Source organism: Lycium ferocissimum, chromosome 10, assembly GCF_029784015.1.
Source record: "Lycium ferocissimum isolate CSIRO_LF1 chromosome 10, AGI_CSIRO_Lferr_CH_V1, whole genome shotgun sequence".
In the NCBI taxonomy this organism is placed as follows: Eukaryota; Viridiplantae; Streptophyta; class Magnoliopsida; order Solanales; family Solanaceae; genus Lycium; species Lycium ferocissimum.
This window is the reverse complement of record NC_081351.1, coordinates 25,146,212-25,171,787: the sequence shown is the minus strand read 5'-3', so window position 1 is coordinate 25,171,787 and position 25,576 is coordinate 25,146,212. Positions and strand designations below refer to the sequence as shown.

Here is a 25,576-nt window from a genome sequence, read left to right as displayed (position 1 = left end):
CCTTTTCACATCTTCTGATTAATCATATGTATTAGCCATTGGTTAAGCATTTTTGTGTTATCTATATCTCCTGTTTATATAAATCTTAGTTGGGTTTTGGGATAGTTCCATCTAGAGGTGGCAAAATTCATGTATTTGTGTATGCCTTTTCTTTGTCATCTCAGGTAATATCTACTGTCACTTAGCAAAATAATTTCTTTATTTCACCTAGTTGAGCTTAGATGATTGTTTTACATGTGTTTGAGGAGACAGTTGATTCTTAACGTATTGGAATTGTAAGCTCAGGTAATATCTAATGTTTAAGTTCTGGATTTTACATTGCAATGCTAGATAGCAGAAAAGTTTGAGTTTATTGGTTAGCTTGACTTACATTTCAGATAGTTTTACAATTCAAAAATCACCAAGATTAAGATTAATAAACAAAGAAATCAAAATTGATGTTAGGCAGATTATCTTTTTTATTTATTTTTTAATGTTAGTCTTCAGCTTTATTTTGTTTTGCTCATAAAATCTGTTAGTAATTAATATTTTGTCCTTCACTTTATAAACAATGTCCAAAGAAAGAATTACCAGTTGGACATTCCTTTTTCACATAATTAATACACAACAAAGAGATAGGTAAGTTTATTCATTCTATTGTTAGGTAGCTTTCTTCTAGAAAAGTTTTGTTTTATTTCTTTTTAGTTGGCTTTAATTAAGAGAGAAGTACATTTTTTGCTTATTACCTATAGTGTAGTAATTCTGACATATTTAGCTAGTAATTGTGACATATTTATCTACTTTATTGAGGGATAAATAATTTTTATTGATATGGTACTTGACTTTGTTTAATCAATAGATAACTACACTCGGATATATATAAACAAAATTCAACTAAATAAAGTTTTAGAGCATGAATGAATATGTGTGCAAGGATGATAGCTTTTTGTGTACTATACATTTTTCATAATCCACATAATAATTCTAAATTATTTATGCTACTAAATCATTATTGTTGGAGAAAAATATTTTAATAGTTGCATGCGACATAAGAAAGGCGTGATAGCATCGAATAATTATTTGAAAATTTTTTAGGTGACACGTACTTGAAAATATAAAATTAGTGACGGCGTCCATTGTTCAGAATTTAATTTGTAATTGATAATGTTATCAATGAAAATTATAACAAAGATGGAGTGGGGAAACGGCAGGACTTATGACTTCATTGATAAAACGTATTAAGAATATGTAATATGTTAACTTTTTGGATATTGTAATTTCTAATTATATTTCAATTAAAAGCTAGAATATATATGCACAAAATTTAAATAAAATGATAACAAAGATGGAGTAGGGAAACAGCAGGACTTATGACTTCATTGATAAAAAGTATTAAGAATATGTAATATGTTAACTTTTTGGATATTGTAATTTCTAATTATATTTCAATTAAAAGCTAGAATATATATGCACAAAATTTTAACTAAAATGATAACAAAGATGGAGTAGGGAAACAGCAGGACTTATAACTTCATTGATAAAAAGTATTAAGAATATGTAATATGTTAACTTTTTGGATATTGTAATTTCTTATTATATTTCAATTAAAAGTTGGAATATATATGAACAAATTTTATATATATATATATATATATAATGTAAAATTGATATGGGATACACGTGCAACGCACGTGCCCAGAGACTAGTATATTTGAAAACTATGTAAACAGTACTATAAAATAACAACCATGTAAAAAGTACGTTAAAAGCTTCCAATTGGTCAAACTTGTTGGATTGACGTGTACACATCACCTAATTCCCGAAAATTTGATTAGGATCCTTAAAGAAAAACAATGACGAATAACAACCACGTGGATGCTTTCAATTGATCAAACTTGTTGGATTAACGTGTACAATTAATTCTCGCAAATTTGATGAGGGTCCTTAAAAAGGAACAATGACAAATAACAACCACGTGGATACTTCCAGTTGGTCAAACTTGTTTGATTGGTGTGTACACATCACCTTAATGAGCTTATATTAGAGTTCATTTTCCTCAGATTACAGTTAAGGCAAAAGAAGGATATTAAACTACAGAGATACATTCCTAATTCTAACAAATTACAATCAATAAAATCAGATAAGATCTTTACAAAATAAGATCAAATCAGATCTGAAATTAGCCTGTTGATATTGTTCAGATATGAACTTAAGTTGTTGATATTGTTCTTATAATTGACACCTGATCTATAATATAGGTGTAGGCACTAAAACTTATTCTGACTTAAATTCAAAAATTAATTTGGATCATATTCAAAATTCGAGATGTATTGGTCCAAACAAATATTATAGGCTATATAATTGGATCCATCTCTTAAGTCCAACATATATGGATTTAATTGACAGAGCAATTCAATTGGGCTAGTCTATCTTGTTGCACATGAGCCCGCTTCATTAGCCCAAGGTCCATGCCATGTGTCAAATGACGTGGCGCGCCAAGTCAAGTCAAAGACCAATAAAATCGTGTCACGTGCGTAAGTGACGCAACATGCCAAGTTAATAGAAGAACCAATCAAATGTCGCCAAGTATTCAAATAACATGGTTCAACCAATCATATATATACCCTCATTCTCCCTTGCAACTATAAATAGAGGTCTTCATAAAGCTAAAATGTATCAAGAAAAATACATAAAGAAGCTTCAGCTCCAAGGGTGATCCGCAAGTCTTCCACATACTAAGAAGTCTTTGTCTCCAAGTGGTGAGCAGCAAGTCTCCATACCTCCAACAAAGCCCTTGATTGACGGTGGTGAGGAGAAGAATCCGAGGATTACATCTTTTTATTTAAGATTTTATAGAGAACGTAACCCCCGCACAAATCTTTAAAATAAATATTATTTTATGTCGCTATTTTTCTTGTCTTGATTATTATTTTTCATGAACAAAAACTTACTCGTTGCAACAGGTCTTCTAGGCTATGTAAGTATATCATCCCCTGGTTATTGTTACTATTTCACTTTCTTAAATTGGTTACATAGAAGTTTCACCTGGTGCTAAATCATTGTACATGTATGATTTTTTGATGGTCAGGCTTGGAGAATTTGGAACGAAAGGAAGGGCATAGAACTACTGGATCCAATGATAGAAAAACCAGGTGATTGGAATGAAGTTTTAGGATGCATCCTTGTTGGACTCTTGTGTTGTCAACGTCGTGCCCAAGACAGACCTTCAATGGTTCAGGTGGTTTGCCTTATGGAGAGCGGAATGTCAAGGTTGAATTTTGTGCCCCCTGAAACCTTACTTCTCTGAGCAGGATTACGATCATTTGGTTGAACAAATGATTGGCGAAGAACTCGCTCTCCGAGTAGTTGTGACAAATGCAGAGCTGTTGGTTTTCACATCCACAGAACTGCCCCTGGTTTAATGGAGTCACAGTAGCAGGAGTCGCGAAAGTGTGAATGGGCTAACTATTACTAAATTGACTGGAAGATCATGACCTAATACCAAGAAACTAGTATACAGAGAAAAACATAATAAATTATAGTAGGTCTGAAGGTCTTTTTATTTTTCCACTTTTACTACTACAATTTGAAAGAATGAACATGGCATTCCTACTGAGCTTCCTATTTTTGGAACTTGCAAGTGGGATTTCCAGGACTATCATTGTTGCTAGGAAAACAATCATATATCACTGAGTATGTTGTTGTTGTTGAGTTTTGAGTGGCTTCATGTAATACAAGACATTAAAGTTTTTCTATATATATATATATTTCGTCTTTTCAAACGACACTAGAATGATAATGATGTCAAGAGACGCCTAATTTGGCAATGTCTTTATCAGTTATGCTTTTTATTTTGCTTGAAATGGTACAATATACTTGATGAATTACAGGCATCCTATCAAACAGGATCTTTAATTTTTTTTTTTTTGGCTATTAATGTGGTTGATATTAACAAACTATAACATCACTAAATTTGATACTATCATGCCTGGAGAGATTGAATTCTTAAAGTAAAAACACAGTGAAAGAGGATATCTGCATCGCTTCTGCAAATGTCTTTTCATGCTCACAGATCATGTGACGATATCATTATATCCAGGTCTCTCAGTACAGAATGTAATCTTCAAAGATCAAGATACACTGGATGAAATGTTTTTTCATCATGAAGCTTCCGAACATTGCACCAGTGAAGACAGAAAAAGTTACAGTGAGTTTTACTCATGAAAATACGTTGGACATGCATCATTATCATCATACTATTCTAAAAGTGGGAATAGTCTAAGTTGAAAAGTTAAATTATCAAAATATCCATTAAAAATTGAAGGACGTTTTTACCCTTTAGTCATGAACTATTCCTTCAATATTCATGTACAAAATTGTAAAAACACTTCAGAAAATAAAAATCACCATTAAATTATAATGAATTTTCCATTAATTATGGTAGAAATAGCTGATCATTTTTAAAATTTTAACCAGATTCAATGAAGCATTTAGTTTGGCACATTTAAATTAAGCCTGTCAAGTGGGCTGGGCCGGGCCATATAAATGGGGGTCACATGTGGCCGGGCCGGGCCATAGTTAGGGAGTCGGGCCATAGTTAGTGGGCCGGGTTGGGGGCTAGGTTGGAGGAGGGAAAGTGGTGTCCGGCCCAGCCCCCAACCCGGGTAAGGGTACATAGTGGGCTAAGTGGGCCGGGCAGGGTTTTAGTTAGTGGGCCGGATTTTAATTATTTTAAAAAAAATTCTAATACTAAAATTTATTAAGTTTGATACTTTAAAATCTAGTTGTTGTCAACTTTATTTTAACCATCAAGTTCCTTAAATTATACTTTGGCCCTATTTTCAATCTATAAATACCATCCATTCTTCTCCATATTGTCTCACAATTCTCTACTCTCCTCTTTCCCTAAATTCCCTACTCATCTAAATCTCTCTCTCTCTCTCTCTCTCTCTCTCTCTCTCTCTCTCTCTCTCTTCTCCAACTTCCAAGTTCAAATTTCAAAATTTAAATTTAATGGATAATGATAATCCTCCACCTCCTCCTCCGATCCGAAAATCAATTTCAAGTCCGGTCTGGTTGCATTTTGAGCGAGTAGAAGAGGAACATGTTAAATGTCAACATTGTGGTCAAATATATCTCCATAAGTCCAAACTGATTTTTGGGGGTACCGGTCCGTTACGTAGGCACTTGGACAAAAGACACAAAATTGAACTTTGAAGTTTATCTCTTCTTTAAATTTCTCCATCGATGCTAGCGTTTTGAACTTTTCATTTGTAATAAGTTAACCGTTCAAGTTTATATGTTTTGAATTTACAATGTTATCAATTTAAGTTTGAAGTTTTATTTTAAATTACATATGTAGTCTTGAAGCCGGTGAGTTCATCCACGTTGTAACATTATTGGATTTTTTAATTCAACATTAAATGTTACTCTCTGCGGATCAAAAAGAGTGTCCACTTACAAATCAATAAACAATTAATTTTATTTTTCAAAATTGCCCTTATTAAGTGTTAAGTGATTAAATTTCAATACCTATTTAATTAGAGGTAGTTTAATCAAATTACCTATTTTTGCTAGGAGTTAGTATTTTTCAAGGGATGTGCTAGTGGCTAAGTGAACTCTCTTTTTGATCCGGAAAGAGTAACTTATAATAAAGTGAATTCTGCATTACCATATTTTTGGAAGTGTAACCGTTGCTTTGGGAATGTGTAAATATTAACCATATTTAAGTGACGTAACACATTTATTAAATCATACTCCCTCCGAATAAAAAAAAAAATGTCCACTTAGTCATTTGCACACCTTTTAAGAAAATATTAACTTCTAGACAAAAATAGATAATTTGACTAAACTGCCCCTAATTAAATAGGTATTGAAATTTGATCACATAACACTTAATAGGGACAAATATGAAAAAATAAGGTTAATTCTTTCTTGATTTAATAAGTGGACACTCTTTTTTACTCAAAGAAAAAGGGTTAGTGGACATTCTTTTTTACTCTAGGAAAAACGGTTAAGTGAACACTCTTTCTGATCCAGAAGGAGTATCATATCATACTAAACATAGGAAGCAACAAAACTAAAAGTTGAATTACAAAAATAACCTGAAATTTTTGTTGGACATTAATAACCTTAAAATGTTGGACATTTTTACCCACTCAGCATGCATTATTCCCACACAAACTAAAGGTAAAATTAAAGTTTAATATAAAATCAATAACAAATTTACTTTCAATCAAATGACTTTTGGATCAGTGAAACGTTTAGGAATCAGATATTTAACAGGAAATCAATAGCAAAGTTAATGTAAGATTTTTGGAGTACATTGTATTTTGTTAAAGCAACAGTCATTTAGCCATTATTTAGATTTAATTGGATTCCAAATTAATAGTCAACTTAATTTTTTGTGCACTTATCCTGCCAAATAATCCAAATTAATATTTGTGAATCGCGGAAACTAAGTTTACATACCTGAAGGCTGTGAATAATGAGCAGAATGTGAAAAGTTATTACAAAAAATTAAGTAGTAGTCCGATATTAAAGTAGTGTATAAAATCATTCAGTGTATGTTTATCATAACATTCTGGTTAAATATAGATATTAATTCAAGATTATTAATAACAAACAGAGCTAGAATAACACCTTAATATTGAACACGCATAGAAAGAGGCTTAACAACATCATTAAGGCAATTACTATTTATCAAAAGTTAAAAATTGTAGAATTTGCAGAGCCATTAACTAATTAAGTGTATGCTATTTCAATTAATAAATATGTCAAAGGGTAGTCCAAAGAACATTAATTAGGAACAACTATATAAAGGCGAGAAATGGTTCATATTTTCTTCAAAGATACTTTTCGGTTTAGCAGACAATTTCGATATAGTTGAGAAATGGTTCATATTTTCTTCAAAGATACTTTTCGGTTTAGCAGACAATTTCTGATCTTTCATTTTCATTTTCTTTATTTTATCCTTTCAGTTTTTTCCCTTACAGAAAATTTTGCAAAAATAAAAGAAATTGAGAGATGGAGAAATGTAGAGGTAATAAATGATAGATGTCGGATTCCGAATAATCGCCAAATTCAACTTCTGTCACCTTCAAACTTCACGGATAATGAAGACCGCCATCTCCATCTGTAGCGCTAGCCAAGTTTCGTGAGCTACCTACAAGTTCCATGATTATAGTGCAATCGACCTCTCTATAACAATATTTCACTATAACAACCAAATTTTCTTTGGAACCGATTTTTTCATGTTGTGTTATGTTATCTGTTCTTTATAACAACATTTCGCTATAGCAGCCAAAAATTATCCGGACAAATGATACCTTTATAGAGAGATTTGATTGTACTTATTTTTTTGCAAATCTTATATTTTGTTTCATTATAGTATTATACTATATGCAGTATAAAAGAAAATTGTAGAAAGCAAGAAAATGCTCAGATAACTTGTACTCAATGCTTGAGAAGAAAAACTGAAAAACCTTTTGTTTGCTGCAGCAGAGTTTTGAACTTGCTTAATATTTACCAATCGCGCTTAACCCCATTCATCTCAGCAGTTTGACAAAACTACATGTGTAACTATCACGCTTGTATATGTGACCTAGTACTACTCATGAAGGTGTATTTGGTGGAGGATTTTCTGTTAAAACTGTTTTATCATTGAAGATAATTTTCCATATTTTGGCCTTTAACAAAACATTTCAATAATTCTGGGTATGCATACATCACAAATGATTTTTTGATTACGAGAGTCGGACGAATTATATTTTTTAGTCCTAATTTTTTCATATGCATTTTCAATGTTTTAAATTATTAAAAAGTATAAGTTATAGTATTTTTTTACGTAGTTACCAAATATATATATATATATATATATATATATATATATATATATATATATATTATTATGAAAAACAAAACAAAAAAAATCTATGTCCTACGATCAAAATTAAAAAGTTTGAATTTGTATATCACCTACTACTGACGTGTTAATTAAGTTGATAAAAGAAACTTGACTTTATCAACAAAAACTTGATTTTCTGCAACACGTAATTACATTATATATATTTTACTCGGACCGGCAGCGTAATACATACTTTCAAAAAATGAGCATCTACTTATCCAAAGCCCTAAAGTGGAAGACTTCGAAAATATTACTCTCTAGTCTGAATTGTATTAATTAAACCTTCATTAGTTTCTATGAACTCTAAAGCAAGTACAGGGATATACCAGCTGAAGCTGATTGGATTAACAAAAAAAATCTTCAGAAAGCAAAATGTTGTAGGGATCTAGTAGCTGGTTGGCTACACGATATATATATTGTATGATTAATCCCCGCATATAATCCCCTTCCCCCAATGTAATAAAAAATAATTAAAAAAAAAAAAAAATCTAACACTGGAATGACAATAATGTTGTAAGGAAAAATTCTTGAGAAAGTAAAATGTTGTAAGAGAGTGTTATGAATATATTGAATTATAAATGTCTATATTTAGTACTGATCCGTAGTACTTCTACGGATTTTCGAAGAAAGAAGCTTGCAATCAGACAAGTAGATGGCAAAAAACATCCATGCATGGCAGGATGCAAGGAAAGTCTTTTAACAGTTTTCTAAATTGCAATCAAGCAAGTAGGTTGCAAGTATCATGTAGGCAGCTTCCTGAAAAGGGTCATTTGCATGATTACCCTTCAAAGGCACTGGTTTTTAATTTTTGTCCCTCAAATCGCCTAATACCATGAGGTTTGAGGTTTGAACCTCGACTTAGTCAAACAAAACAAAAAAATCGCAAGGCAGAGTTTCGTAGCAAATTTAGGACTATTGGGGCCAAAGTTAGGCTTTAGACAGAGTTTTGAATGCAAAACTATACCTTAAGGCAGAGTTTGAAACTCTACCTTTAAGGTGGAGTTTTGCAACTTTGCCTTGTGAATTCAAAACTCTGTCTTGCAAAATTTTTTCTCTTTTTTTTTTACTGAGCTGGGGTGCCTAGAACTTTGGGGTATTAGGCGAAGGGTAAAAATTAAAGACTACCAATTTGAGGGACAAAAATTAAAGACTAGTACCTTTGAAGGCCAATCCACACAAAAAAAATGTCCTGACAAGCCTTGTAACAACTTTCTAAAAACGGAAAAGGGTCAAATATACCCCTGTACTATGGGAAAAGGTTCAAATATACCCCTCGTTATACTTTCAGTCCAAATATACCTTTGCCGTTATACTATTGGTTCAAATATACCCTTTTACTATGAGAAAAGGTTCAAATATACCCCATCCCCGTTAAGATTGTCCAAGGTGGACATCTAATCCTACGTGGCACTGACATTTGATGAGGTGAATGCCACGTGGCATGCCACCTTAACGCCCCTAACCCATTTTACCCCTCCCCTCCACCACTAAAATTTCCTTCCCCTTCATCACCATTGCCACCAAATTCACTAACTCAAATTACTCAGTTTCAGGTGGAGGGTTTTCATTATTTCTAATGTGGATGTTGTAATACAATTTGCTTGCAGTAGTGTTAAGGTCAAGGTAAAGTAATGAAATTTAAGCTGCACTAGCATTTTTCCTTGATTGCTGAATCCTCACGTGTTTGTCGACCCAATTCTGTTTTCATGTCTCTTCAAATTTGATCAGAAAAAAATAAACTTGAAAGGAAAAGAAACTCCAGTAAGAGGAGAACTAATCTAATGTCCTCTTAACTGGGAAGGAAAAGTGTGTTTCATTTTCCAGAATAGTCTCGCCTCGAGCATGCATTATTAGTCACTGACTAAAACATCAAGGACAACAGTTCTGTTATAATGCATCGACGATAGTAAATTTTTCTACTCATGAATGATGAATCTGACCATCAGTAACTTAAAATAAGTAGCAGTAAGTAAATTTAGTGGTGGAGGGGTAAAATGGATTAGGGCATTGAGGTGGCCACGCCACATCCACTTCATCAAATGAGTTGCCATATATTTAGATGTCCACCTTGGACAATCTTAACGGAGATGGGGTATATTTGAACCTTTTTTCATAAACAAGGGTATATTTGAACCAATAAGATAATAAGGTGATATTTGAACTCAAAGTATAACGAGGGGTATATTTGAACCTTTTTCCATAGTACAGGGGTATATTTGGCCCTTTTCCGTTCTAAAAATGCTTGCATCAAGCAAGTAATTAATGCAGACATCTTTCAAAAAAGCCTTACATCAATTTCCTAAAAAGTGTTACAGTTGTTTTTCTTCTATAAATAGAAAGCTAAATCAGTACTACATTTTATACATACATTTCAAGAGAAATCTTATATATATATATATATATATATATATATATATATATATATATTATTTTAAAAGCATGAATACAAATGTTGGTTGACCAAAATATCCTTCAAATGTTGAATGACTTTTATGTCCTTTAAAATAGAATTGTAATATATAAGAATTTGAAATCAGCCAAAATTGTGACAAAGACTTACAACTATAGACTTGCAGTTGCAATACAAAACGATACTTCACACGGACAGGAATTCATTAAACATCCGTTTACCAATTTTATGAGGGAATGTGTTGTTATGTAACTCTAGAACCATTAATTTGCAACTGAGGATTGGAAATCGCGGCTAGCAAGGTCATGAAAAGGTTATGTTTTAGCTTTTAGGTAATGAGAACACATGTACCTAATTACCCTCTTTGTTTTTACATTGTTTTGGATGTCGAGCAAATTCTCTCTAAAATTTATTACATGGATATATCTCATCTCAATAGATAATAAACAGTGCTAGCATCTATTCTTTCTTAGTTAAATTTTTAACAATATTTTACTTTATTTAAGAAAATAATACAATTAGTTGAATTAGATACTTCGACTAATAAATCATTAATTGCATTGCGTCGTTACATTCATTAATCGTAGGAGCAAATTATAATCATTAGTCATCGACAATTTGACATCACACCCAAGATTTGAGTCTCTTCGGAGATAATTTATTTTCCTTCGTGAATTTTGGTTAGCTGGGATGTTTTTCTTCTTTTGAATATAATGAAAATAAATATAATATATGGTCATCAATATAGCTCAATTCATAATGTTGGATTATTTTAGTCCTAACATATTTTTTCAAATACGTAAAAACATAAAGGATACATGCCAAAACCAACATATTAACGAGAAGTATTAAGTGGATACGATCAAATAATATATTTGTATCTCATAAAATAAATAATAGTATGTAATTTCAAATAACATTATCTAACATTTGTTATAATTGACAGGGGATAACGTGCGAGGCACGTTCGTAGATACTAGTGTGTGTGTGTGTGTATATATATATATATATATATATATATATATATATATATATATATATATAAGGCCATGCAAATTTTAAACAAGGCTTGAAATCAGAAAATTACACTACATACTCTTGAAAATGGGTGGGCTTAGACTTTTGACCCCTGCTTGCCCCGTTTTTTTTGCGCGGATTGCCCTTCTTTTGGGGTGGTCTTTAAATTTTGCCCCTCATAGTTGTGGTCTTTAAATTATGCCCCTCATATTGCTGGTCTTTAATTTTTGCCCTTCGCATTGCAACTCTGAGTGTTCACGCAGAAATCATGAGGTTTTGAGTTCGAACCCCCGCTCAAGCATAAATTAAAAAAAAAATTGCAAGGCAAGGTTTGGGTCGCGTGTATGCCGGACCCGGCATACTCTTGTTAAGGAATTACCAAATTTATGCCGGACCCGGCATACTCATGCCTTATGGGTACTTATAAATTTATGAACCGCATAAATAAATTACCAAATTTATGCGGACCGGATACTCATGCCTTATGGGCAACTTATATATATATATATATATATATTTGTAATTCCTTAACAAGTTTATGCTTGAAAGGGGCATACTTTTAATGGACAAACTTTTATGCTGGACCGCATAAACTTTAATTAAAAGTTATAGAAACATACTTATCCAAAAAGCCACAAGGCATAAGTATGCCGGTCCGCATAACTTTTAATTCCTTCACAAGTGTATGCTAAATCAATAGCGAATTTTATACATACATTTCAAGAGAATTTTTTTAAATTTTATATCAAAGGGATTCGAACCCGGAACCGTTTGGTTTTAGTTTTAAGGACAAAATTTAAAGATTTCAAATATGAGGGGCAAAGTTTAAAGACCACCCCAAAAGAATTGCCCTACTTGCCTCAGTGACAAACTTTTAAGATCAAAAGTCTTAACTTGAAGTTGAGCTTATCACTCTTCATAAAGTCAAATTCACAATAACCCTACAACATTCATAATATGAAGGCTATACAAATAAATAAATAAAAAATGACGTTAAAACTAGAATAATATATGTACTTAGTTTATATACAAAATCATTAGCGGAATTTAATAGTAAAAAATTAACCTATTCGTAAACGAAAAAATTGTGATGTCGTTCATCCTTAGAAGTTTTTTTTTTCATTACTAATTGCATGGTAGCTTATTCACTAATTTTGTTTTTAACGTTTGTTACTATTTCTTGATCATATGTGTTCCGGTTATACTCCATTCAATGACTGTTTCAAGTACTCCATTGTTTATAATTTGGGTGGTATTCCTCAACAATAGAATGGCTTCTAGTTTTGATAATTGCAATTTTCTGAGGTTATTAAAGTATTCATTGTAATGTCTTCCTCCCTCCGTCCTAGTTTATGTAGCATCATTTGACTATGCATAAAGTTTAAGAAAGAAATGAATACTTTTGAAATTTATGATCTAAAACAGGCCTTAATTATTTGTGTGACTCAGAGATCATCTCATAAAGTTAAATTATTTCCATATATAGAAAGGTGACATGCTTTTTGGAACAGACTAAAAAGGAGAGTGTGCCGCGTAAATGGGACAAACAGTGGTGGAACCAGGATTTTCACTAAGAGAGTTCAAAAATATAAACAAGTAAACATACGAAGAAGCCAAGGGGTTCAACATCTATTATATATACACAAAAAATAATTTTAACCTTATCTACACAGTGTGATTTTTCATCGAAGGGGATTTGGGTGAACCCCTCGGCCCAACCTAGCTTCGCCCCTGGACAGAGTGAGTAAAATTTTAGATCTCTACCCCATAATAGAAATTCCTATATGCACCTTATGTCATTATACTTCTCATAATACTCCTCATTTCAATTTATGTGAATTTATTTGACTGGGCACGAAGTTTAAGAAAGAATAGAAAGACTTTTAAATTTACGGTGTTAAATGAGTCATATATTTTGTGTGGCTATAAATCAATGTATAAAGAAAAATTATTTTCAAATATAGATATGAGCCATTCTTTTTAGCATAAACTAATAAGTAAATAGGTTCACATAAATTGAAATAAAGAGCAATCGATATTTCTAAGTCATCAATGTGTCATTCTAAGTCATCAATTTGTCATTCTCATTACTTCCCCAAGCGACTTGACCATAGACGAGTCCCCCTCCACAATTCTTTCGTGCTGACTTCTCCATCCAAAAAAAAAAAAAAAAAAAAAACAACAACAACAACAAAAGTTGTGAGGTGGTGGTAAGTACTTTTTCATTTTTAATTAACTAGAAATTTTAAGTTTAAGCCTTGTTCGATAGAGAGTCGTCTTTTTTAAGGAACACTTTACTCCCGATGTGTAATTTCCCGACAAGAGTTCGTCAGATTTAGTCGAACCCCATACGGATACTAAACACTGGATGGATACTAATATAACAATAATTATTATAAAAAAAGACGTGTCTCACAAAACGACCCATTAATAAAACCACTCTTAACATTTCCAGTTTGATTCATTCATCAATAACAAAAATATTTCCTTCTTTATTATTCTTCATTTTCTCCACTTACTCTCTGCCTCATCACTCTGATTCTACAACTTTAACAGCAGCCTATCAGTCGGACTTTGTGAGTTCTTATCTTCTTGCTTCTTATTCTATTTTCACTGAGATACAATTATTATGTCTTAGATTCAACATAGAACAATTATCCTGTTTTTTTTTATTTATTATTATTTGTTCTATTTTAGCTTACTAGGAATTTTGATAAGAGTATATATGAACAAAAGAGAAAATTTTCAATGGTTATGGTGGGTGCCGGTGGCATGTACTTCTTCAACCTTAGTAAGTGTAAAATATTGAGAGGGTAAAAAATCATATGTCTAACAACGGATAAAGTGGATGGAATAGTAGAGAGATGTCATTTTTTCAGAAATTCTTGAATGGATAACATTCTAATGCTATTAAGACTTTGCTATAGATTAATATTTTGATCATTCAGATCTTTTCAGACTATTAAGTGGTGGTATAATAGAAAAATAAAACACTTAATAATTGTGATCTAAATTATTTTTTCACTGAGATTCAAGTTATGTCTTAGTTCCAGCGTAGAAAAGTTATCCAACTTTATTTAGACGAATTTATACCACTGGACGGACGGCGTGTCTAGCGGCTTTTGTTAATTAGTTATTCGTCTTGTTCTTCTTCTTTTTTTTTTTTTTTTTTTTTACTTGAAATTTTGGTAAGAAGTATATGAACAGAAGAGAAAATCATCGACGTTGTGATGGGTGATAGGTATCCATTTAGGGGGTAAATACTAACGAATAGTCAATTATAGTGGCATAATTAGGATAAAAAATAATTTGAGTCGTACATCAAATAAATGGTGCCAAATTTAGGGGTCTTGAAGTATTATGACATTAAATGAAGTTGGCTAAGACCCCTTTTCTAATTTAAATTAAAACGTCTGAATCTGAATATATTTATGAGTATTAAGATCTGAATACTAAATATTTAAAACTGTTAGTTTACTCAACCACTGAACATATTAAACTTGTCTATATTTAAAAATTAATAAAAAAATATTAATTAATTTAATACTATATCAATGAATTTTTATAAAAAAAAAAAAAAAAAAAAAAGAGTTAATGGTTAAAAAACACACTTGAGCTAACACTTTTTTGCGAGTTTTACACCCAACTATCAGTTGTTCCCTTTTCATACCTGAACTATCACCATCTTGTAGATTAATATTCATTTGCAGAGTTGTATTCACAATGAACAAATTATAATCTTACAGAGTTTTTAGTCATTCAATCTTTCTTATTTTATCATCTTCATAGTTCTTCAATTAGTCCTCTCACATTCTTTTCTATGTTGTACAGTTCATTTGGCAAAATGGAGATACCAGCCCCTTCAGTTTTTTGTAGTCTCTTCTTTATTGTGTTGTTCCTACTTCTACTAGATACATCAGTGTCTGAACCAAGATCCCAGACAGTCCAGATCATATGTGGAAACCAACGCGACCATAACACGACGATTTTCGTCCCAACTTTTGTTGCTACTATGGAAACTATAAGCCAACAAATGAGAACTAGAGGATATGGAGTAGCAGTTACTGGCACTGGACCAGATAATGACCATGGACTTGCCCAATGCTATGGTGATCTTTCGTTAACCGACTGCGTATTATGTTACGCTGAAGCCCGAAATGTTCTTCCCCAGTGCTTCCCTTATAACGGAGGGCGAATTTATCTTGATGGCTGTTTTATGCGAGCAGAGAATTACACGTTCTATGACCAGTATTTAGGTCCAGAGGACAGGCGTGTATGCGGAAACAGGACCCCAAAGGGTTCATTGTTCCACCAGAATGCTAGGTAAGGGTGTCAAATGAGCGAGTTGAGCTGCACAATGTGCTTGCAAAATGCATCTGCCTCCATGTTGGGATGCTTGCCTTGGTCGGAAGGCAGAGCGCTCTACACCGGATGCTTCATGAGGTATTCCAATATAAATTTTCTCAATGCTATTTCTACCCGTGGAGGCTCGTCTTCAGGAGGTATCTTTATGCTTTTTTGTCCTGATTTACCTGTTATTTATCGACTGAAAAATAGTGTTGTCAAAAGGCAAGCTTGTTGGGTGTGCGAACAAAGCACCACATTGGTAGCTGAAAAGAAAAAGGAGCTACTTATAAGGAGTTGGATACTCTTAATGATGTGAGGCCTTTTGGGAAAACCGTGCGGGCTTGGCCCAAAGCGGACAATATCACATCATGTTAAGAGTATCTTTGGGCCATTTTAGCCCAACAACTGGTATCAGAGCCAATGGTTTGGCAGGACGAGCATGAAGATGGCGGAGTGTGGCGTGGGGCCCGGCTTAGTACCTTTGCCCGTCTATGGGCCGGTTTACGACCTTTACCCGTAGCTTTGAAGGTGCATTCACAGCCTTTGGGCTTCGGTGACCGTAAATACTCTGACGATGTGGGCGGCACACAGACATGTTGAATCTCTGACCGTGGTATGATAATGAGCCACGTGGAACTAAGTTCGAGGGGGAGATTGTTGGGTGTGCAAACAAAGTACCACATTGGTAGCTGAAAAGAAAAAAGAGCTACTTATAACGAGTTGGATACTCTTACTGATGTGATGCCTTTTGGGAAAACCGTGCGGGCTTGGCCCAAAGCGGACAATACCACATCATGTTAAGAGTATCTTTGGGCCATTTTAGCCCAACAAAGCTTAAACCGCACTGAAGCCCTGAAGTAAGGCGCAAAACCTCTAAGGCATACTTTTCCTTGCCAATGAGCGTAATCCTGAAAGGGGACACTAAACAACTGATACTTCACTTTATCGTAATTTTTACCAATTTCTTTGTCTATATATTTGTTATTCATGCTTATAATTATTAGTCTTGGACTACATGTACATATTTTTTTTTCTCCATTTGAGATTTCTTTATTAAGACCGACGCTTTATTTGCCCTTAAAGCCCCAACGGACCTTAGAACTTTTTTGCGCATTCGCTTTGATAACATATATAAAAAGTAATTTTGCTTTGATAAATGGTCCTTTTTTACTTTCAAATGATCATATTGCAGGAAAAGTTGCAGTCATTGTCATCGTTGTTGTAAGTTTCATGCTCATTTTGGGAGTAGGTGTTGTCATTGGTATTTATGTCTGGAAAAACAAGCAAATCCAGAAGAAGAGAAAAGGTAAATCCTTTTGTGCCAAAATTAGTTATAGAAGTCATTTAGGATGTCGATGATGAACATATGTTGTATCTTTATGCTAAAACTAGTTCAGTAAAAGCAGAAAATAGCAAAAAAATTTAGCTGCACACAACTGTAATGAAAACAGTTTCCAAGAATTATCTTGAGGCGTTATGGTCTATTTTACTGGAAACTTTGAACTTGTCAGGCGCAAATGATGCCGAGAAATTAGTGAAGATCCTTCTTGACAACAGCTTGAACTTCAAGTATTCGACACTTGACAAAGCCACAGGGTCATTTAACGAGGCCAACAAGCTTGGGCAAGGTGGATTTGGCATGGTTTATAAGGTATGTAATGGCTGAATGTAGTGCAAATTGATATGTTGGAAGTTGTTAATCGTCCATCACACTAATGCAATACTAGAAGTGTTTGCGTTAAAACTAGTCTGAGGCGCGATCTTTGCGGGGTGTTTTGGCAAATGGGAGAGAGATTGCCGTCAAAAGGCCGTTCTTCAACAACAAACACGTAGCCGCAGATTTTTATAACGAGGTTAACTTAATCGGTAGCATCGAGCACAAAAATTTGGTAAGGTTATTGGGATGCGGTAATACCGTAAAGCCTTCTTGTATACGACCTCCTCCTTAACCAGAGTCTTGATCGCTTCATATTTGGTAAGGTTATTGGAATGCAGCTGCTCAGGACCAGAAAGGCTTCAGGCAGAGTTTGAAACTCTCCTTAAGGTAGAGTTTGAAACTCTGCCTTGCGAATCCAAACCTCTACCTTACAAAATTCCTTTTTTTTTTTTTTTTTTTACTGAGCTGGGGTTCGAACCTAGAACCTTGGGGTATTAGGCTAAGGATAAAAATTAAAAACCTCCAGTTTGAGGGGCAAAAATTAAAGACCAGTGCCTTTGAAGGGCAATCCACAAAAAAAAAAAAAAAAAAAAAAAAAAAAGTTCTTTTGGGATGGTCTTTAAATTTCGCCCCTCAAATTGCTGGTCTTTAAATTTTTCCCTTCGCCTAAAACCCATGGGTTCTGGGTTCAAACCCCCACTCAGTCAAAAATTTAAAAAAAAATCGCAAGACAGAGTTTGAATTTCAATCTGCCCCCTCCGACAGACTTTTAGTTAAGCATAACTAAAAGTCTGCCGGAGGGGGCAGACTTTTCCTTGAGGCATATATTTTATTTTTTTCACTTTTCAAGGCAAATTTTTAGTTATACCTTAAGGAAAAGTTCCGCCTTATGGGGCATACTTTTAGTTGTGCCTTAACTAAAAGTGTGCCCCATAAGACTTAACTAAAAGTATGCCTCATAAGGCGGAACTTTTTCTTAAGGCATAACTAAAAGTTTGCCTTATAAGGCAAAGTCTATGCCTTAAGGAAAAGTTCTGCCTTATGGGCATACTTTTGGTTATGCCTTAACTAAAAGTCTGCCCCATAAGGCATAACTAAACTATGTCTTAAGGAAAAGTTCTGTCTTATGGGGCAGACTTTTAGTTATGCCGGATCCGGCATAACTTTAGTTTTTCCTTAAGGAGTGTATGCCGGATCCGGCATACACAACACCCAGCTTTGCCTTGCGAAATTATTTTTTTATTTTATGCCTGAGCGGGGGTTCGAACCTCAGGTATTCGCCCACCTTTTCAAGCGAAGGGCAAAATTTAAAGACCACAAATATGAGGGGTAAAATTTAAAGACCACAAATATGAGGGACAAAATTTAAAGACCACCCCAAAAGAAGGGCAATCTGCGCAAAAAAATGACATAAAATCAAATTCACAAATAACCCTACAACATTCATAATATGAAGGCTATACAAAAAAAAGAAAAAAAAAATTGACGTTAAAACTAGAATAATATATGTACTTACTTTATATATAAAATCATTAACGAAATTTAATAGTAAAAAAATTGTGATGTCGCTCATCCTTAAAAGTTTTTTTTTTTTTTTCATTACTAATTGCATGGTACCTTTATTCACTAATTTTGTTTTTAACGTTTGTTACTATTTCTTGATCACATGTGTTCTGGTTATACTCCATTCAATGACTGTTTCAAGTACTCTATTGTTTATAATTTGCGTAGTATTCCTCAACAATAGAATAACTTTTAGTTTTGATATTTGCAATTTTCTGAGGTTATTAAAGTATTCATTGTAATGTCTTACTCCCTTCGTCCCAGTTTATGTAAAGATCATTTGACTAGGCATAAAGTTTAAGAAAGAAATGAATACTTTTAAAATTTATGGTCCAAAAGAGGCGTTAATTATTTGTGTGACTGTAGATCATCTCATAAAGTTAAATTATTTTTATATATAGATAAATTAAATATAGAAAGGTGACATTCTTTTTGGAACAGACTAAAAAGGAGAGTGGCGGAGCCAGGATTTTCACTAAGAGAGTTCAAAAATATAAGCAAGTAAACATACGAAGAAGCCAAGAGGGTTCAACATCTATTATATATACACAAAAATAATTTTAACCTTATCTACACAGTGTGATTTTTCATCGAAGGGGATTCGGGTGAACCCCTCGGCCCAACCTAGCTCCGCCCCTGGGGACAGAGGGAGTAAAATTTTAGATCTCTACCCCATAACAGAAATTCCTGTACGCACCTTAGGTCATTATGCTTCTCATAATACTCCCTCATTTCAATTTATGTGAATTTATTTGACTAGGCACGAAATTTAAGAAAGAATAGAAAGACTTTTAAACTTGCGGTGTTAAATGAGTCACATATATTTTGTGTTGCTATAAATCAATGTATAAAGATAAATTATCTTCAAATATAGAAATGAATATTCTTTTTAAGATAAACTAATAAGTAAATAGGTTCACATAAATTGAAATAAATAGAAATAGATATTTCTAAGTCATCAATGTGTCATTCTAAGTCATCAATGCGCCATACTTCCCATGCAACTTGACTATAGACGAGTCCTCCTCCACAATTCTTGCAACTTGACTATAGACGAGTCCTCCTCCACAATTCTTTGCAACTTGACTATAGACGAGTCCTCCTCCACAATTCTTTCTTCTTGTTGCCTTCTCCCAACAAAAAAAACCACAACAAAAGTTGGATGTACACGTGTACGTGTAGTGATAAGTACTCCTCCATTTTTAATAAACTAAAAATTTTAAGTTTGAGCCTTGTTAGATATAGAGTTGTCTTTGTTAAGGAACACTTTACCCCAATGTGTAACTTCCCGACACGAGTTTGTTGGATTTAGTCGAACCCCATACAGATACTGAACATCGGGTGAATACTAATATAATAATAATAATAATAATAAAAAAAAAAGACTTGTCTCACAAAACGACTCACTAATAAAGCCACTCTTAACATTTCCAGTTTGATTCATTCATCATTTCCTTCTTTATTATTCTTCATTTTCTCCACTTACTCTCTGCCTCAACACTCTGATTCTACAACTTGACAACAGCTGATCGGTTTGAGACTCAAAATCCGGCAAATTCGGACTTTGTGAGTTCTTTTCTTCTTACTTCTTATTTTGTTTTCACTGAGATACAATAATTATGTCTTAGATTCAGCATAGAACAATTATCCAGTTTTTTTTCTTTTATTTGTTCTATTTTAGATTACAAGGAATTTTGATAAGAGTATATGAACAAAAGAGAAAATTTCAATGGTTATGGTGGGTGCCAGTGGCAAGTACTTCTTCAACCTTAGTAAGAGGTCTCGAGTTCGAGCTTTAAAATAAAGTCCAAGAACAAAATAGTGTAAATATTGAGAGGGTAAAAAATCACAAGTCTAACAGCGGTTAAAGTGGATGGAATAGTAGAGACATGTCATTTTTTCAGAAATTCTTGGATGGATAACATTCTAATGCTATTAAGACTTTGCTATAGATTAATTTTTTGATCATTCAGATCTTTTCAGACTATTAAGTGGTGGTATAATAGAAAAATAAAACACTTAATAATTGTGATCTAAATTATTTTTTCACTGAGATTCAAGTTATGTCTTAGTTCCAATTCTAGAAAAGTTATCCAACTTTATTTAGACGAATTTATACCCTTTGGACGGACGGCGTGTCTAGCGGCTTTTGTTAATTAGTTATTCGTCTTGTTCTTCTTCTTTTTTTTTCTTTTTTTTTTTTACTTGAAATTTTGGTAAGAAGTATATGAACAGAAGAGAAAATCATCGACGTTGTGATGGGTGATAGGTATCCATTTTGGGGGTAAATACTAACGAATAGTCAATTATAGTGGGATAATTGGGATAAAAAATAATTTGAGTCGTACATCAAATAAATGGTGCCAAATTTAGGGGTCTTGAAGTATTATGACATTCAATGAAGTTGGTTAAGACCCTTTTCTAATTTAGATTAAAACTTCTGAATCTGAATATATTTGTCACACCCTAACCTTATTAGGGTGTGATGGGCACTCGACCCCACATCCGGAGCCGAGCGAACCCACAGACTCTTATTAGGCACATAAGTTTTTTTTTTTTTTTTTTTTCAAATCTCTGAACTTAATAATCATGAAATGCATAATGAAGCTTGTAAAGTTGGCAAAATCTGTAATTATACAAGATTTACTACATAACACGAATCAACATGTCGGGCGATGGAGCCGGCGCCACCGACATATCATACCTACGACGCTTACGCAAAGTCTCTAACACGGATCCGAAATCATAACGGACAAACTCGACTCGGCTGGTACTGAAGAAAATGGAGCTTGCCGTCTCCGCCGGAACATCTTCTATAGTAACTTCGGCTCGTGCGGGTGTACACTGCGTGGCATGAAACGTAGCCCCCGAAGAAAAGGGGTCGGTACGGAAAATGTCTTGAGTACGTAAGGCATGCAATACGGAGAAACAAACTATAATCGAAACAGACGGAACCATCGAGGCATACGTTACTCGAATCAGGATGCTTACCTTTCGGACACAATTCATACATACTGTTTCATATGCCAAAAAGTGTACGGAAAAATAAATGGGTTAACCGTAGTACCAAATGCTTATTTTGCGATCCTCATCGCATGTCCGAAGAGGTGCAGAAAATACAGAACGCACGGGTGACGTCACACGTCAGACGGAGTATAGAACGTACAGAATATTCAGATAAGATCATATATCGGACGGAAGGCCGAACATACAGAATATTCAGATGTCGTCACACATTAGACGGGATACAGAATGTACAGAATGCTCAGTTTGTATCATATAACGGACGAACTACAGGACGTACAGAATACTCAGATACTGACATATATCGGACAGAATACAGAATACACGAAATGCTCAGATGATGTATTATATATCACATATGCATAAAACGTGTCCCGGCCCTTTGTTAAGGGACTCGGTGAATAGGATCATATATATAGCAGAATCATATGTCATATATGCAAATAACGTGTCCCGGCCCTTTGTTAAGGGACTCGGTAATATAGAATCATGCATATCAGAATCATGTACCAAATATACATAACGTGTCCCGGCCCTCTACTGCGGGTCTCGGTGAATAATATCAAGTGCCATCCTGGCCGCCATCCCCGTATCCTCATAAACATATACAGATAACGTGTCCCGGCCCGCAAGTACGAGGGACTCGGTGATATATGCAGTGAAATGCGCACGAGAACATGTCCTGGCCCGGGACTCAGTGAATCAGAATCATACCGTAGTACGCGCGAACATAACATGCCCTGGCCCGGGACTCAGTGAAAGATACATTAAGCCATGCACGAGCAGAGTCGTGAGAAACCATATGCACATAAATCCAGACTCGATGAATACAGACACTTACCGATATTCGGAGGCTCAGAAATGAGTTTCGGCTTCTTCCGAATTAGTATCAGAAAGCTATGAGCGTTTGAAATACAGAAACCTCTTCGGACTGTTTAAGCGATCCGAGAACGTACATGAAGAACATTAAGGCTTATAGGGCATACTCATATTAGAACACTCGAATCAGACGGCTCATATCCAAATGCATATAGCAGAACACATATATCCGACGCTCATATCGGAATACTCATATCGGGGTTATCATATCGGAATGCTTGTACCAAGATACTTAGATCAGAATTTCTATGCCAGAACATATATGTATATACCAGAATATTTGTTTTCGAATACTTATATCAGAACATTTACATCAGAATCTTTATATCGTAATATTCCAATCAAATCGTTCATATCGGAGTGTTTATATCAGAGTAGTCAAGTCAAAACATTTAAATCTGAGTTACCAGGTACTTATAACAAACTCGGAATATTAGCCAAAGGTTTCCCTTAGTTATCGTACGGAGATAAGGCAAATAGAACAATACACATAGGTCTCGGGGGTTGTGGGCCCACCTCGGGTCACGTCGGGTAACGAACATAAAAACGTGGTCGTTATGTTTCATTGGATTATACTCGAAGGTCTCAAGGCATACCGCTTTCATTTTCAAAAGTTATGAACGTTTGAACATGTCTTTACAATAAGGCGTACTTATTTAGTTCAATTCTACTGAATGAATAGTAACTAAATTTGAGCTCAGATTTCTTGAATTAGAGTGGCCCCCGAGGCACGTGTTCAAGCCTATTACATCTAAGACATGCCAAAGAAGGAAAAGGAAGAGCCTTACGTACCTTTTTCGCTCCTTAAGCTTCTCCAGATTCAAATCCCATTTCGTCCAGAATCTGCAAATGGTCATGCTTACCAATTACTATTCATAAGGTTTGAGGTTTCAATCTTAACCCATACTTGTCTACCGAAATTTCGGCAGCACTTCCCCTATAAATACCATGCCCCGAGAATTTAACTCGGCCCAGAATACCAACAACAACAACCACAACAATAACAACAATCATCAAAATCACAACAAAACACATTCTAACATAGTTTCCCTTCCTTTCTACATAATCCGGCCATGGTCATATATTCTCAACTCAACTTCATATACCTAAACTAATGTCAATGATTGCATATTCAAATAACAATCCAGAACCTTTCAAACACGATTCAAGAACATTTCCAACAATCCGCACAATATTCCAAGCAAGCCAATCCAATGCCCAACCTTACCCGAAATCATTCCAATCCAACAAGAACATCAATCACAATTCTTCCTTCTAAATTCATAGACGATGTCAACAATCCATTCGTTAGCAACTTCATTTTCATAGATTCAAGAAATTATATTAATATCACATTATCGTCCAATTTAGCCCATACAATTATAGTCTTAACTTGGATCATTAAAACTTCATTTGCATCATAGAATTCACGACGACGACACCCAAAATACTACATCACATTAATCCCACATAACACACACACCACACGGCCTCCCTCCACATTTACAACTTCAAGCAAAGTCATTAAACTTTCATTCCCAATATAGAGTTCACAACATCCACAACTAGAATACCACATAAAATCAACTCACCTTTGCACACAACACGTACACATACACGGCCATATACTAGTTCACACAACCCTCATGCAACCTCCATGTTTTCATGATTTCTACTCATTTCTACATTCCACAACATAAACAAAATCTTCACAACCCATAAAAAGGAATGAAATCATACCTTTCTTCACAACTTCCCAACTTGGCTAAAGTGATGATTTTGCAACAAAGAGTGATTCTCTTCTTCTAAAATGAGTGATTCTCTTCTTCTAAAAATTATACCATGTTGAAGAGGAACCTTAAATTAATAGGAATACATGAAGAGAAAAAATTTTGAAGCAAGATTTCATAAGGTCCATTTTTTATCTCCATGGCCGAATAGGCCATGGTTTTTCTCCTTCTTTCTTTGTTTGTTTTTTTTTTTGTTCTCTCCTCTCTCTTGAATAAAAAGGCAACTCATATATATATATATATATATATTGATATCTCCAAGCATGTGAGGGGCACATGCCCCTCTCTAGAATTTTCTTGAAATTTTTTTGTTAAAGGATGACTTATTTTTTTGTCATCTTTTCTCTCTTTATTTAATTTCCCTCCTTTCTCTTTTTGTCACATGGCCAATATGGCCTCTTTGGAATTTTCATGAAACTTGGGTGAAATTCCCATTTTGCCCCTCGACTTTTCTCAATATTACGATTTTGCCCCTAGCCTTCCGCATTATTTTCATAACCCATTTTGCAAATTTCTCTTTTTCCCTTGACCTCCCACAATATCTCCCTACTAATAATAGTCATAAATAATTTTATAACGACTTACGCATTAAAATGATTTTTGAAAATCGTCTCGCCCTTAACTTTCCACGACGACTTCGAAATATCAAAACGTACAAAGTACGGGCTATAACAATATTTATGAGTATTAAGATCTGAATACTAAATATTTAAAACTGTTAGTTTGCTCAACCACTGAACATATTAAACTTTTCTATATTTAAAAATTAATAAAATTTATTAATTAATTTAATACTATATCAATGATTTTAAAAAAAAAAAGAATTAATGGTTAAAAAACACACCTGAACTAACACTTTTTTGGGAGTTTCACACCCAACTATCAGTTGTTCTCTTTTCCTACTTGAACTATCACCATCTTGTAGATTAATATTCATTTGTAGAGTTGTATTCACAATGAATAAATTATAATCTTTCAGAGTTTTTAGTCATTCAATATTTCTT

At 33.9% G+C, this 25,576-nt stretch overlaps 1 pseudogene; it reads left to right on the top strand.

The window, feature by feature from the left end:
* The first annotated feature begins 14,918 nt into the window (after window positions 1-14,918).
* Window positions 14,919-17,690, top strand: LOC132034752 (cysteine-rich receptor-like protein kinase 2; annotated as a pseudogene).
* Window positions 17,691-25,576: the final 7,886 nt, after the last annotated feature.